The following is a 16,853-nucleotide window of genomic DNA, read 5'->3' on the forward strand; positions in this document are numbered from 1 at the left end:
GCCAGCATTTCCGAAAGACTACTGTCTTCTGTCAGTCAGATGAACACATTCAAAAATGGAAACTTCTGTCTCTTTCCCTCCCTTCACAGCCGTATTTCAGGAACCCAAACCTGAAACTTCAGAGTCTGCACCACACTCTCTTATTAGTCTTTACACTCAAACAGAAATGAACCAGAGTGGGCAGCGGGGACAGCTGTGGAGGGGCTGTGGGGTCAGCTGACTGGAGTCAGATCTTGGCTATACCACGTCTGGCCTTGCGAGAGTGTATTAATGTCTGAATCCTAGACTGTTTGTTTGTTTGTTTGTTTGTTTAAATAGGCAGGGTCTCACTCTGTCAGCCAGGCCCAGACTGGAGTGCGGCGATGCGATCTTGGCTCACTGCAGCCTTGGCCTCCCAGGCTCAAGTGATCCTCCCGCCTCAGCCTCCTGAGTAGCTGGAACTACTGGTGCACACCACCATGCCCAGCTAATTTTTACATTTTTTTCGTAGAGAAGGAATTTTACCATGTTGCCCTGGCTGGTCTTGAACTCTTGTGCTCAAGCAACCCTCCAGCCTCAGCCTCCCAAAGTGCTGAAATTATAGGCGTGACCCACTGCACCCAGCCTTAAAAGTGAGTTTTAACTAGTATTTTTCCATCTCCTACCTGAAAAACAGTCACCGAGATAATAATTTATTTTTCATGTTAAGTCCTTTTCCTTTAAGGGGTATGGAATTTTTTTTTCAATTATTTTTTAAAATCCTGGTAGAACACACATAACAAAGTTTATCGTCTCAAACATTTTTTTAAGTGGACACTTTAGTGCCATTGAATACACTCACATTCTTGGGCACCATCACCACCTGTCTCTAGAACTCTGTATTTTCCCATACAGAAACTCTACCCATGAAGCAGCTCCCTATTCTGTCCTCCCCAAAGCCCCTGGCAACCACCATTCTACTTTCTGTATATGTGAAGCTGACACTCTAGGTACCGCATATAAGGGGAACCATACAGTATTGTCCTTTTGTGACTGGTTTATTACACTCAGCATGATGTCTCCAAGGTTCATCCATGTTGTCGCATGTCAGAATTCCTTTTTTTTTTTTTAATGATGGAGTTACGCTCTTGTCTTCCAGGCTGGCGTGCAATAGCATGATCTCGGCTCACTGCAACCCCTGCCTCCTGGGTTCAAGCGATTCTCCTGCCTCAGCCTCCTGAGTAACTGGCATTATAGGCGCCACCACCATATCCCACTAATTTTTGTACTTTTAGTAGAGATAGGGTTTCACCATGTTGGCCAGGCTGGTCTCGAACTCCTGAACTTAGGTGATCCACCTGCCTCGGCCTCCCAGAGTGCTGCAATTACAGGCATGAGCCACCACGCCCGGCCAAAATTTCCTTCCTTTTTAAGGCTGAATCATGTTCCGTTGTATGATTAGACCACGTCTGGCTTCTGCACTCATCCTGTCAGGCACTTGGGTTGCTTCCACCTCTTGGCTATTGTGAGTAATGCGGCTAGGAACATGAGTGTGCAAATATCTCTTCCAGTCCCTGATTTCAAGGCTTTTGGATGTATACCCAGAAGTGGAATTTCTGGATCATATGGTAATTTTATATTTAGCTTTTTGAGGAGCTGCCATACTGATTTCCATAGGGGCTGTACTATTTTACATTCACACTAAATGTACAAGGGTTCTACTTCCTCCTCATCTTACACTTCTGTTTTTTAAAATAACATTTTATAAAATAGGAGAAATTAACTAGGCTTATTCACTGCTTCTCTAAACGTGTTCTGACGATCACTCCTCAGAATCATCTGGTGGGGTGCTTATGAAAATGCAGATTCCTAACCCCACCTCAGAACAAGTAGAACCTCTGAGACTGGGGTCACAAAGTGTGGCTGTGTGTGTGTGTGTGTGTGTGAGAGAGAAAGAGAGAGAGAGAGAGAGAGAGAGAGAGAGAGAGAGAGAGAGAGAGAGAGAGAGATACAGGGTCTCGCTCTGTTGCCCAGGCTGGAGTGCAGTGGTGCCATGATGGCTCACTGTAGCCTCCAATTCCTGGGTGCAAACGATTCTCCTGCCTCAGCCTCCTGAGTAGTTGGGACTATAGGTGTGTGCCACCATGCTCAGCTAATTTTTAAATTTTTTTGTAGAGATTGGGTCTCACTATGTTGCCCAGGCTGATCTCAAATCCTGGCTTCAACTGATTCTCCCGCCTTGGCTTCCCAAAGTGCTGGGATTACAGGTGTGAGCCACTGTGCACGGCCTGAAGTGTGGCTTTTAAACAAGCTCCTATAGGCACTGCCTCCTCCACCCACAGGCAGGCCTCCTGCAGGTGGGGTTCTGGACATGATTAGCTAAGGGGAAGAGGGATAGGAAGGGGAGAGGAACTTCCTGCCCCACTGAAGCTCCAGCACATAGAATAACTCAGGCCCCAGCCATCAGGATAATCTCATGTAGTCAAAAGACCACAAAAATTAAAGATTGTTTTTTCAAGCGTTCAATCTTTTCAGTCATGATCTACCAAAAAATCACATCGAGATCTGGAAGCATGACATTTTTAGCTGAGGAAATGCTCTTGATCAAAAACCAGATTTTGACTGGCGATACTCAAGTGAAATACCCTATTATCAGCTTCCGACAGATCTCAGCAGTACCATTCTCAGTCATTAGGGAAGCAATCTCCACAAGGGCCACTTCCCCGGCCACAGCGCCTACTGTGAGATGAGTCATGCCTTTTGTCTTGTGCCTGGAATTTGGGGATGTTTATGAAAACTTGATGTAAATACTAGTCGTAATTCCTCTCTTCACAGATTCTTTATTTCAGAAAATGAGTATTTCATCACGTACAAACGTCATATCACTTCCAGCCCCATTGCCACCTGGAAATGCTCTTTCTGCTGTTTTACTAGGGATTATTTAAAGGCTGTTGAGAAACCCTCCAGAGAACACAGTTTCTGGGATGCCACCAGTAATACTGGAGCATACATTCACATCAACTGTACTGTAGAGAACAAGGCATATTTTTCCTTCCCATCATGGCCGAGGCCTTTATGAGAAAAAAAAAGGCGGATCAATAAGAGAAAATCATGCGAGTGGATTTGATACAAGTTTTACATGATGCAGGAGACTTTATGAGGAAACACCCAAAGAAACCAGTAGACCTGTGTATTTTTCTTGTTCATTTTGATGAAGTAGATAGTGGTGGAGAGGTACAATTGAATAGAAAAAAAAGTCTGGTCCGGTGGTATCGCAGTGTGGGGAACTCGGCAGGGCCTGTTTACACTCCTCTCTGTGGTCCTGCGTCTTCAGAGAGAAGGATGTTCCTTTGCCTGGGTAGAGGGAGGGCGCCTCTTGAATAATAGTCTGAGGTCTGTCTTCAGGGGAAGGTTCGGAGACTCTTTCCCTGTTGCTACTGGCTGCTTCGGGGAAGAAGAGCGAGAGGAAGATGAGAAGGACCCTCCCGTTGCTGCTGTCCCCAGTGCCAAGGTGCAGTATTTTGGGGTAGTGTGTCTTGAACCCCATTGTTACCAATTGTATCTTTTGAGGGCTGAGAGGAGATTCTTGAGATTAAGAAGTAAGTGCTAATGAAAGGCAAAGTATCTTTTTATTTGGCAGGTTCTCGCTCTGTGGCCCAAGCTGGAGTGCAGTGGTGTGATCCCAGCTCACTACAGCCTCGGTCTCCCAGGCTCAGGTGATCCTCCCATCTCAGCCTCCCACTATGCTCAGCTAATTTAAAATTTTTTTTTTTTTTTGTAGAGATGAGGTCTTTCTATGTTACCCAGACTGGTCTCTAACTCCTGGGCTCAAGCAATCCCCCCAGCCTCAGTCTCCCAAAGTGCTGGGATTACAGGCTAAGCCACTGCGTTCAGCCCTAAAGGATTTATTTAAATGCAGCCTCCATGAGTTTGAGTACAACATCTATGTACTTGCTCCATTTAAATTCCCAAAGCAGATGAGATGGAATTGATACATACATCATGATGACATTTTCCATAGCACAATAAAACTTAACCTTCAAAGTAAACCACTCCGCTATTGAACGTTAGCATTTTAAGGTAAAGCATGATGGTTCATACCTTTTAAAAAATAGAGAGTGGGTCACATCAGCTTTCTCCCCTGGTGCCATCTCAGCATTCTACTGACTCCCTCAGACACAGGCACTAGACCAGCCCAGATGAATGTACTCAAGCAGGACATACCCCAGACTTCCCAGCTAGTCTCAAACAAAACAGAGCAGAACAAAAACCACAACATCCCATGAAATTCCTGTCAACAGACATAATGTTATGTAAATGGCCATCTACCTATGTGGTCCTTGGCCAATTGTTACAGGAAAGGGATCCTGATCCAGACCCCAAGAGAGGATTCTTGCATCTCATGCAAGAATCTTGCATGCAAGTCCACAGAGTAAAGTAAAGCAAGTTTATTAGGAAAGTAAAGGAATGAAAGAATGGCTACTCCATAGACAGAGCATCCCCGAGGGCTGCTGGGTGCCCATTTTTATGGTGATTTCTTAATGATATGCTAATAAAGGGGTGGATTATTCGTGCCTTTCTTTTCTAGACCATATAGGGTAACTTCCTGACATAGCTATGGCATTTTAGACTGTCATAGCACTGGTGGGAGTGTAGCAGTGAGGACGACCAGAGGTCACTCTCGTGGCCATCTTGGTTTTGGTGGGTTTTAGCTGGCCTCTTTATTGCAACCTGTTTTATCAGCAAGGTCTTTATGATCTGTACTTTGTGCTGACCTCTTGTCTCATCCTGTGACTTAGAATGCCTTCACCATCTGGGAATGCAGCCCAGTAGGTTTCAGCCGTCTTAGCCGGCTCCTATTTAAGATGGAGTTGCTCTGGTTCCCACGCCTCTGACAAAATGGTGATGGGGAAAGAAAAGAGAGTTAGAAATAAAATGATCAGTTTATGGAGAAGCCCAGTCCCTATAGACAGCATCCTCTTTTTGGGAAAAGCCTGGGGGCAGGGGTGCATCAATGTCATAAACATTTCCCTCTCATTTTTCTTCCCATATTTCTGGTCCTGCCTGCTGCTTTATTTCACAAGAATCCATTAGTTAAATTTTGTCACGAATGAAAGGTCATTTTGTGCTGGTGGCCTGGCACAGAACATATCAGGGACTGTGGGCATCCAGTGAGTCAAAGTTCAAGGCAAAATTGATAGTCTGGGAGAAATAAGTATACTGTTTATGGAAGTAAGCATTTAAAACTGTTTTTTTTTTTAAAAATGTACTTTTAGGAGCTACAGGAACATACTGAAATGAACTTATCCTTTTTAAGTACAGTTTCCTTCATATACACACATTGTTTTATAAAGGCTTGGAGGAAGATGAATTAATACTTGGGCTGTTGGTGCTAATTTGACGGTTAAAGAGAGAGAAGGCAGTCTGGGAGGAGGCTGGATTGTCCTTTGTTCTGTTCAATAGAGGGCAGTAGCAATGACTTCTTTCACAGAGGTCTAAAACTCTGGAGAACAAGGTCTCTCAGATTTTAATGTGGCTGTGTATCACCTGGGGACATTGTCAATTGCAGGTTCTCATTTTGCAGGTCAGGGTGGCGCCTGAGATTCTGCATTGCGAACAAGCTCACAGGCATCGCTGCCATTGCTTGGTGGAAGGACCACACTTTGCTCTGTGCTGTCTCAGTGCAGCATTGCTGAACAAGTTGAATTTGCGCCTCATTAAAAGGACACTTGTGCTAAGAAGCAAACAGGTGCTTTGCATCCTCTTAGAGCTGTTAACCTGCTTGGCTCTCTTATCAATCAGTTGGAGTCCTTGTTTGTTTTGAGATTTAAAGTGTACTTTATACTTTCCAGTGGGGATGCAGAGTGCAAATGAGGCTTGGTGTGGATGATGATTCAACAGCTTCTCAGACACATTTTTTTTTTTTAAATGGAGTCTCACTCTTTTGCCCAGGCTGGAGTGCAGTGGCACGATCTTGGCTCACTGCAACCTCTGCATCCCAGGTTCAAGCAATTCTCCTGTCTGAGCTTCCCAAGTAGCTGGGATTTACAGGTGGTGCCACCGTGCCCGGCTAATTTTTCTATTTTTAGAAAAGACGGGGTTTCACCATATTGATCAGGCTGGTCTCGAACTCATGACCACAGGTGATCCACCTGCCTCAGCCTCCCAAAATGCTGGAATTACCGGCATGAGCTACGGCACCCTGCCAGTGTTCCCATTTTATGGAGAAACCCAGTCTCTACAGGCAGCATCATCTTTTTGGGAAAAGCCTGGGGCGGGGGGTGCGTCAATGCTATAAACATTTCCCTCTCATTTTTCCTCCCATATTTCTGGTCCTGCCTGCTGCTTTATTTCACAAGAAGCATTAGTTAAATTTTGTCATGAATGTAAGGTCATTTTGTGTCAGTGGCTTGGCATGGAGAACACCAGGGACTGTGGGTACTCAGTAAGTCAGAGATCAAGGCCAAAACCATGAGGTCCCATGTAGAGAGGTTGCAATCAAATCTCAAGATCTCCCAGGGCTGAGCGTTCATCTTTGCATAAGATTATTTTCTTTATTACTGGATGTTCATAAAGAGTCACAGGACTGTGAGCAAAATAGTCTCAAATATTTTCTCTTCCTAAAATTCAAATATACCACCCTCTCTGTGACTTCAGGACCCACAGGTATCTGGCAACTTCAGGATTCAGTTGCAAGTTCTTAAACTGGTAACAGTGTTGTACCCGAGCGAGTCAAGGAATGCGCCACACTCTGAGAATGAATCATGAATCCTTTATTAAGCCGGCACCGAGAGTGGCTAATGCCCAAAATTCTCTCGGCCCCGACGAAAAAGTTAGGTGGTCTTTTATCCACTAGTTTTAAGAGGAAGCGGGGAAGCTCGCTGAAACAAAGTTTTCACAAAGGCAGATTATGCAAAAAGTTAAAAAGAAAAACTGATCCCTAAGAACTAAACCAGTGACAGTGTGAGGAGTGCAGCTGTCATGGAAGACACACAACTTACAGATAAGGGGGCTCCGGGGCTCACTGCAGCTGCATTTTCAGGCTCTGCTGATACCACTTTACTTGGCCTCTTATTAATGCCTTTGCATTTCTGGGTGCCCAGAGTCAGTGCGCCCTTGCTTTATACTAAGGTTGCATACTTAATGGGGAGAAGGATACTAAAATGCAGAAGCCAAGATGGCATCTGTTCAGATCAAAAAGGCTAACATAAAGCCTGCCCAGCTTTCAGTCAGGAAAAGGAGAGTTCGTTTCGGCTGGCAAAAATCAGGTTATCACAACAGCATGGTAGGCTTCTGCTGTCCTCGACTCTGTAGTCCTTGGCTACTCACTGCCAGCTCCATTCAGCCCTTTTCCCACGTGCATCTATCCTACTAAAACATTACTAATGTGAAAAGATAAATTGAGGCATTTTAAAATCTTAAAGAGTTTGTCTTATTCATGAACAGGGAGATCCAGACCTCAGGCAGCCTGGGGCTCCAGCAAAGGGGTAGGGGTCAGGGGTGCAGAGAAGTCTTTTATGAGACCAGCTCACTCAGAAGCAAGACAAAAAAAAAATACTTGATTTGTTAAAGTACAGTAATAGCCTCATTTGGATTATTCCAGTGAAAAGCCCCTGGTTAGAGGTTGGTTGGTGGTTTCTGATTGGTTAAGGCAACCACTGAAGTTGAGTTGGGTTCTGGACTTCTCACCTAGGAACCCAGGGCATGGGAGCAACCCCAGCCTAATTGCCTCCTAATTAATTATTATTATTATTATTGTTTTTGAGATGGAGTTTCACTCTTGCTGCCCAGGCTGGAGTGCAATGGTATGATCTCCATTCACTGCAACCTCCGTCTCCCAGGTTCAAGTGATTCTTCTGCCTCAGCCCCTTGAGTAGCTGAAATTACAGGCATGCACCACCACGCTCCACTAATTTTGTATTTTTAGTAGAGATGGGGTTTCGCCTTATTGGCCAGGCTGATCTCGAACTCCTGGCCTCAAGTGATCCACCCGCCTCAGTCTCCCGAAATGCATAGGTGTGAACCAATGTGCCTACCCCTAATTAATTATTTTTAACACCTGTGATCATTCTTGAGTCCACTTTATGTGGGACTTTAGTCCGAGATGCACAAAGTTAAAAAGGGCCGTTTTTGGTGACCCGCCCCATGCTTCCTCCATATTATTTATTTATTTATTTATTTATTTATTTTGAGATGGAGTCTCACTCCTGCATGCCCAGGCTGGAGTGCAGTGGCATGATCTCAGCTCACTGCAACCTCCACCTCCTGGGTTCAAGTGATTCTCCTGCCTCAGCCTCCCGAGTAGTTGGGACTACAGGCGTGTACCACCATGCCCGGCTAATTTTTGTATTTTTAGTAGAGATGGGGTTTCAGCATGTTGGCCAGGCTGGTCTCCAACTCCTGACCTCATGATCTGCCCGCCTCGGCCTCCCACAGTGCTGGTATTACAGGCGTGAGCCACTGCGCCTGGCCAATGCTTCCATATTCTAACATCCAATTTCCTTTACTCAATGCCATTTACTCTATGTCATATAATAATAGCTACCATTTATTGAGCACTTACTCTACTGTGTGCCAGGCACTGTGCTAGGCACTTTTCGTACAATATTTAATTTAAATCCTAACAAGAACCCTGTGAGGTAGGTATTATTATCATCATTTTACATACGAGGGAACTGAGGCTCAGAGAGGTTAAATAACTCTCCTATCACACAACCAAAAATAGTAGAGCTGGAATTCAAACCCAAAACAAGCTGACTCCAAATCCCATGCTGCAGTGAATTAAAGTAGAGACAGAGGGGAGAGGGAGGGAAAATTCAAGAAAGATTGTTGGAGTGAGGTGGATATGATGTGCTGAGGAGTATGATATGGGAAGAAGGAATGTAAGCTCATAAACGTTTCTAGCTGGTGAGCCTCTGTAGATTAGGGCTGTGAATAGTCCAGTCTTCCTTCTTCCCCGGGCACATACTGCTCTGGTTTGGATGTGGTCTCTCCCCACCAAAACTCAAGTTGAAATTTGATCCCCCACAGGGTTGTATTGGAGGTGGGGCCTAGTAGGATCTCTGTTGAATAGACTAATGCCCTACCAAAGGAGCCTGTGAGTGTTCTCTCTCCAGGGAATGAATTAGTTCCCAACAGAGTGGTGTCTGTTTGTTTGTTTTTTAATGATGCAGTTTCACTGTGTTGCCCAGCCTGGTCTTTAATTTCTGAACTCAAGTGATCCTCCCATCTCAGCCTTCTGAGTAGCTGGTACTACAGGTGTACACCCTGCAAGAATGGGTTGTTAAAAAAAGTCTGGCTTCCTTGGTTTCTCTCTCTTGCTTCTTCTCTTGCCACGTGATGTTTTTGCACACGTCTGCCCCCTTCCACTTTCTGCCATGAGCGGAAGCAGCCTGAGGGCCTCACCAGATGCAGCTGCCCAGTCTTGAACCTCCCAGTCACCAGAACTGCGAGCCAAAAAAAAACTTCCTTTTTTTGGAATAAATTACCCAGCCTCATGGGCTAAGACACAAGCTAAGTTTGTATTTTGTTGTCTTTTTTAAAAATAAGCATATCATACCACTTGCTTTGGCCAATGAAATGTGGGTAGGAGTTATATGAGGCTTCCAGGAGGCAACATGAAGAGCCTGTGCACAATTCTCATCCTTTCAGCATCATGGAAGCATTACCTAAGGGGACCCTCCGTCAGCCCATCAGAGTCCTTGGATGGTTGCAATGAGAGGAGCACTCCCATTGAAACCTGTAATTCATACTGAAACCTGTAATTCACACTGCACGTGGTCTGTGAGCCCCCAATAAGCCCTTGTTGGGTTAAGTCACTGAGATGTGTGTGTGTGGGGTTGGGGGATGTTACAGCAGACTAACCTATTTCATTCCAGCAAATCCACTGGCATCCAGCTGGTGGTATAATCAACCATCTGTGAGTACAGAACTGCCAGGAAACTACCCATTGGCATAGTCTTTATTTTCTATTGTAGTGTGGGAAGTGTTTAGGAGGGGTGAGTTTTTCCAGGTTAAGGAAACAACGATCATAACCACCATGAGGAATCATTTCCTCATCTTCCCAAACAGCTGGCAGTTCAGTCCAGAGCTGGAATGAATTCTTGTGCATGGTAAGGACTCCACAAATATTTGTTTATTAAAAAAATAAACTTTAACCGTCCACAATATATTACTGCTCATTCTTCCAACACCTCCCTCAAGGGCACGTGGATATTGGATGGAGACCTAGCCAGTCTGCAATGACAGCTGGTAAAAGACTAACAAGTACAGTTAAGCACAGAGTCAGGTAACACCCTTCTCTAAAGGGAGGATAAACTCAAGTGCACAGGGGTAGTGCTTTGTTTGTTGGCTGGTTTTGGGGGAAGAATCCGGTACTCCACAGTATGGTGTTTTACTGTTTGTTCCACTCGGTCATTCATTTGGAACCCAGGCGGGCGTAGAAGCTCAGGCATTGTTTGGCGTTTTTCTTGTCATGGCCCTGCCGGTTCTTCTGGTTCTTGACTTTCTGACCCAGAATCCTCCCCCACATTTTCTACTCATCACATCTCACTTCTACTACCATTATTACCAGGAGCTGGTAATGACAAATCTGGGCATCTCATGGGCACTCTCTGCCATGTCTTTCTTCAGTCCTTCCTGAATTTGAAATGAATGTGAATAAAGAAAATATTCATTTACTAATTTTCCCCATTGTTTAAAATTGTTGACTTATTTGCATAGAGTGCAATTCAGAAATGACATGTGGCTGGGTGCAGCTCGGGATCAGCCTGGGCAACATGGCTAAACCTGTCTCTACAACCAATACAAAAATTACCTGGGCATGGTGGCATGCACCTGTGGGGTCTTTGCTACTTAGGAGGCTGAGGTGGGAGGATTGCTTGAGCCAGAGAGGATGAGGCTGCAGTGAGCCAAGATCGATCGTGCCACTGCATTACAGCCTGGGTGACATAGTGATACCCTGCCTCCAAAAAAAAAAAAAAAAAAAGAAAGAAAAGAAAAAAAGAAGGAAGGAAGAAAGAAAATGACATTGACATAATGATATATGTAAGACTGAAAAGTTTTTTGCTGCATGAGATATGGTACTGTGAAATGATTCAGATTTTGGCCTCCGAGCTCAGGTTGCCTGCGTCCAAATCTCACTTTCCCACATAGCTGGGTGATCTCGGATAGCTTACTCAGCCTCTCTGGGTCTTAGTTTTCTCATCTGTCAAATGGGGTTCTGATCTTGTATCTTTCATTGGCTACTGCTCTGTGCATTAAATGAGTTAAATGCACACAGCATTTAAAGTCCTTTCAAAGGTGCTTGGGACATTGCCAGTGTTAAAAACATTGTACTGATAGACTGGACAGGGAAAATGTGGCACATATACACCATGAAATACTAGGCAGCCATAAAAAAACGATGAGTTTGTGTCCTTTGTAGGGACATGGATGAATCTGGAAACCATCATTCTCAGCAAACTGACACAAGAACAGAAAATCAAACACTGCGTGTTCTCACTCATAGGCGGGTGTTGAACAATGAGAACACATGGACACAGGGAGGGGAGCATCACACACTGGGGTCTGTTGGGGAGAATAGGGGAGGGACAGCAGTGGGGTGGGGAGTTGGGGAGAGATAACATGGGGAGAAATGCCAGATATAGGTGATGGGGAGGAAGGCAGCAAACCACACTGCCACGTGTGTACCTATGCAACAATCTTGCATGTTCTTCACATGTACCCCAAAACCTAAAATGCAATTAAAAAAAAGATGGCATGGTACTTTTTGGTAAATGTTTATTCAATAAATTAAATCATGGATGAGCCTCAAAAAAAAAGAAAACATTGTACCCTACATAGGCCAGAAGGAAGGCACCAGAGCCGATGGTACAGGCCATGGTGTCTGACTGCCTCTGTGGTCTCAGGCAAGGAAATGTCCTCTGTGTGCATCTGTTTCCTAATCTGGCAATGGGAACAATACAAGTCCCCATTTCCTTCAGAGGAGTTTTGTGAGGTGAAAATGAAATTGCATGTGTAAAGCTCTAGCAAATAGCGTTGGCACATACAAAATGCTCCATTGATACTAGTTATTTTACTATTACGATTTTAAAACTCCGCATTTAAATAAATCTGCCACCTCCTTTCCAAACACCCTATACGTTCCCCTCCTTTTGGCAGTATTTCTCCCACAGTTTGAAAGATTCAGTTCTTGATGTCGCCCAGTCTTTCTTTGATGGGCTAGTTTCTTTGATCCAGGGAGATGCCGCGTTTATGTTGGCTGTCAACAGGGTAACGTCCAGGAATTATTATTTTTTTGAATGATCTAACGTCCTTTTCCAGAAATTCTCCAAAGAACAAACTTCTTTGGGGACAAAATAAATTTGAGACTTCCATTAGTTCTTGCAAACACTTTACAACCCATCTCTCACATGCTAACACTTTCCTGCACATTCTGACTTGGTGCCTTGGCTCTGACATCTAAAATGAGAATTATTTGGATGTACTCCATACATTCTGTTTGTTCTGAGGTATGTTTTGTACTGGAAGTTTAAAGGAATTACCTTGTGTCTACCGTAACTTGTTTTTCTATTCTATGTATTTATTTAGGTTTGTTTCCTACTTTATTTTACAATTCTCACAAGGGCCCTAAAAGTTTTTTGGTGAAATCACCAAATGTTTCAGAATTCAACAGACATTATTAACTGTTCTTTCACCCTCCAAGAAACTCCGTATTTATCTCAGTTCCCTGTATTGAAAAAGTCTCTGAAAATATTACAGGTGTGGACATATACTTATTATGAGGAAATGAGTATTTCTTTTTATCTCTTAATTATTATAACATTTAATCAAATTTCTTGGTTCAAGGCAAGTACTAACTGTACTTCTCTCAAAATATTAGCCCTATATTTCTTCAGAGATAACACTAAGCCTGGACAACTGTGCACGACCCCATCTTTAAAAATTTTTTAAAAGTTAGCTGGGTGTGGTGGTGCACACCTGCAGTTTCCAGCTACTTGGAAGGCTCAGGCCAGAGGACTGCTTGAGTCCCAGAGTTTGAGGCTACAGTGAGCCATGATGGTGCCACTGCACTCCAGCCCCTGGGCCACACAGAGAGAGACCCTGTCTAAAAAAAGAAAGAAGGGAAAAAAGGAAGGAAGGAAGGAAGGAAGGGAGGGAGGGAGGGAGGGAGGAGAAAGAAGACAGAAAGAAATGCTGAACGTTACAGATACTGACACAGACACGCCTACATAGGAATGCATATTCTCTCTGGGCTTTTACAGTCAGGGAAGTGCTGAGTCACTACCTGGCATATTCACATGCCTGCAGTTTATAAGCCAGTTACATGCTGGCAGAGTCGGCGTGGACCCAGTGGGTCATGTAGACCTCTTGCCACCCACCAGCCTTGCTTGTGACAGGGGAGAGCTCCTTAGCAATTACTAGCAATGACTTGCTTGAAGCTTTTGACAAAATATAGAGATTCCTAAGAAAGCTTGGCAGGCTGTGGCAAAAATTATTTGCTTGGGTAAACTTTAGTCAGACTCTGGAATCTTCTCCTAGGGCCATCTGTGCACTTCCTTGTAAAATCCAGTTTTAGCAAAGAACCTGCTAAGTTAGTTAAGCAAGAATCCCCCACCTTCAGAATCTGATCACCTTCATGTCTGATTGGGCTCTTCTCCCTCCACCAGCCCCGTGGGATGGCTGGTCTCCTGGCCTGTCTTCAGCAAGAATCCTGTTGTTAGCTTAGCCAGCATCTCCGTCAGTCCTGAAGTTTCCTCTTAGTGACTTTCCCTCCACCAACCCCCACCCTGCTCCTTGGCTATAGATTCCTACTTGCTCATGCTGTTTTCAGAGTTGAGCCCACTCTCTGTCTCCCACTGCAAAATCTCATTGAGTGGTTCCATATACCTATGGCGATGGTCCTGAATAAAGTCGGCCGTACCATGCTTTAACAAGCATCATTGGGTCGTTTTTCTCTGTAACACTGCCTACAACACAGGGCCTCTGACACTAGCGGGACTCCTTAGAAGGGAGCTCAGGAGAAAGGGGAAGTACCAGGGCAGCTGGGTTCACTGGGATTAGGAATAGAAGCAGCGCCATGGGCATCTAAGGGCGAAGATGAAGCTGGGTATGTAACTAAGGAGTCTCTGGGTAAAACATGAAAGAAGAAAGACATACCACGGAAGTAGCAGAGCTGGCTAAAGGCCACGGGAATTTGGATGTGATGGCGTGGGAGAAAGTAACTTTAAGAAGGATGCACTGAGAAATGCTAGCTAATTTTGATACGCACTCTGATATTTGGGAAGATAGAGTGTACGTGTCCACCAAGCCACAACTCTGCACGTCCGTTCCAGGTATGCTCCCCGGTTGCTCACGCCCAGAGCCCCGAACTACCCCCTGGGTGGGTGCTTCGAGTACACCTCCACCAGGGGGCAGTGCGGTCCACGAGGACCAGGCCATTCTAGCCAACGCAGGTCCTTCCTGTGGATCCCCGAGCAAAAGAGGGCGTTTGCATTTCAGCGTCTCAGCTCTGCAGTGCTCAGTGTGTTAACTGGATGCCCCCGCATCCCGGTCCAGCCGGCATCTTCCGCAGCGATGCTGTTCCCGGGGGAACGGAGCCCGGCCCGGCGGCACAGCCGCAGGAACAAACGCCCTGGCTCCTGCGCGCCTTTTCTGGCCGCTGCTGCTGCTGCAGCTACTGCGTTGGCCCGAGGTCTTGGGACTGTCGCCCGCACTCCGCCTCTTCCTCCTGCCGCCTCCCCTCCCCTGGTCCTTGCTTCAAAGTCCTCATCCCCTTCCTTGGGAGCAGAGGGATAACAGGGAGCAAAGCCGGCTCCATTTCTGGGCTTTTTACTGCCTAACTGATACTCTACACTGTGCTAAGGAGAAACTATTTATTTTTTCTCAGGAAACCTCAACATCTAGGTGGGAAAGGGCAGGTTTCCTGGAAGCGCACTTCTAGAAAGGCCACTCCCTCCCTAAGCAACAAAACAAGCTTAATCTAGTTACTTCCTGTTTCCTCCGTTTAAAGCACTCCCCCATCTGGCCAGAGCCTGGTAAAAGCACTTCAAAGGCTCAGCGGGCCAGGTGTGGACTCCAGGCTTTTTCCTTTTAACTCTTTGCGGTTTACTCTAATTGGGTTTTTAGTTGTCCTACTAAATGGTTTGTGGCTATTAGAGGAGTACGGTTATGAAATCCTCGTCAATTCCGCTAAAACTGTGCGTATGCAGCCTTGACGCAGACATTATGTCAAGCAGTGAAGAACGGGTGACGAGTGTTGTGTCCAGATGTCACTCGGACAAAAAGCACACAGTGGATGCTGGGGTCACTTGTAAATATTTACATTTATTAAACTTTGCAAAATGCATACCCGTTACACTTGCAAAATTGTGCTATTTTCTATTTCTCCTTGTAGTTATTCTCCTCGAGAGGCACAAATCGTAATGGCACGTAAGAGTCCCAAGATTAGGGAGTCATTTCTTAGATACAAATGTTGCTTTTTTTTTTAAACTCCATTTTATAAAGTGAATCTTTCTTGGAGGGAGCATGTGAAGGAACTAGCCATCAGGTAAACCTCATTATAAATTGGTCTATTGGAGAGTGGAAAGATCTTGAGAAAGGTGACCTTTATGCACCTGGGCAGATTCCTGCTTCTCAGCGCCTCCTTTTCCTGTGGAAAATTGGGAAGGATGTATGTCTCACAAAGGTTGAAGATCGAAATCCAAATAAAATGATGAATGGGAAAGTGCTTCATCAAACCTGGATGCACTGACCAAAGGTCAAGGCTATTAGGATTTTAACAGTAGCAGAGGAAAGAGGAGGCTGCAGAGTGGCGAATGAGCCCAGGAGTTCCAGACCAGCCTGGGCAACATAACATAGAGACCTTGTCTCCACAAAAAAAATAAAAAAATTAGCTGGGCATGGTGGCACACACCTGTGCTTCTAGCTTTCCAGCTACTTAAGAGGCTGAGATGGGAGGATTGCTTGAGCCCAGGAGATTGAGGCTGCCGTGAACCATGATCATGTCATTGCACTCCAGCCTGAGCCATAGAGCAAGACCCTGCCTCAAAAAAATAAAAAATAAAAAATAGATGAATAAAAAACAACCAAGTTTAACAACTTCGGTGGGTCTTCATTTCCTTATGAAGCCTCCTACGTCATCTAAAACTTAAATACATTTATATGCTTTTCTCTTGTTAATCTGTCTTTTGTTACAGGGACCTCAGCCATGAGCCTAGGATGGGTAGAGAAAAAGATATTTTTCTTCCCCTACATCTGTGTTCTACCTATTTTTTCCTCCCTTCCTTCCCTCCTCTACTCTTACTGATGTTCTGGTTACTGTTTTAAAAAACACAGTAACCTACCATTTGTATTAAAACCTACTGTTTTGGGCCGGGCGCGGTGGCTCAAGCCTGTAATCCCAGCACTTTGGGAGGCCGAGGTGGGTGGATCACGAGGTCAAGAGATCGAGACCATCCTGGTCAACATGGTGAAACCCCGTCTCTACTAAAAATACAAAAAATTAACTGGGCATGGTGGCGCGTGCCTGTAATCCCAGCTACTCGGGAGGCTGAGGCGGGAGAATTGCCTGAACCCAGGAGGTGGAGGTTGCAGTGAGCCGAGATGGCGCCATTGCACTCCAGCCTGGGTAACAAGAGCGAAACTCCGTCTCAAAAAAAAAAACAAAAAAACAAAAACAAAAACAAGAGCAAAACTCCGTCCCCCCCAAAAAAAACAAGAAAAACAAAAAAACCTACTGTTTTAAATAACATGAAAGATACCATCCCAATCATTTAAGTGTACAGTATAGCAGTGTTAACTGCATATACCCTGCTGTGCAACAGACTTCTGGAATGTTTGTATCTTGCAAAACTAAAACTCTACATCCACTAAACAACAATGCTTTTCCCCCT

The 16,853-nt window shown here is 44.9% G+C and overlaps 1 long non-coding RNA gene across 1 annotated transcript; it reads right to left on the minus strand.

Annotated features, from left to right (window-relative positions):
• Nucleotides 1-2,778: 2,778 nt before the first annotated feature.
• On the minus strand, nucleotides 2,779-4,194 carry LOC144582843 (uncharacterized). Its single transcript, XR_013536294.1, has 2 exons — nucleotides 4,060-4,194; nucleotides 2,779-3,402 (listed from the first exon to the last, which is right to left on the minus strand). It is a non-coding gene; the product is annotated as an uncharacterized LOC144582843 (long non-coding RNA).
• Between the last annotated feature and the right edge of the window lie 12,659 nt (nucleotides 4,195-16,853).

Source organism: Callithrix jacchus, chromosome 5 (assembly GCF_049354715.1).
Source record: "Callithrix jacchus isolate 240 chromosome 5, calJac240_pri, whole genome shotgun sequence".
Classification (NCBI taxonomy): domain Eukaryota; kingdom Metazoa; phylum Chordata; class Mammalia; order Primates; family Cebidae; genus Callithrix; species Callithrix jacchus.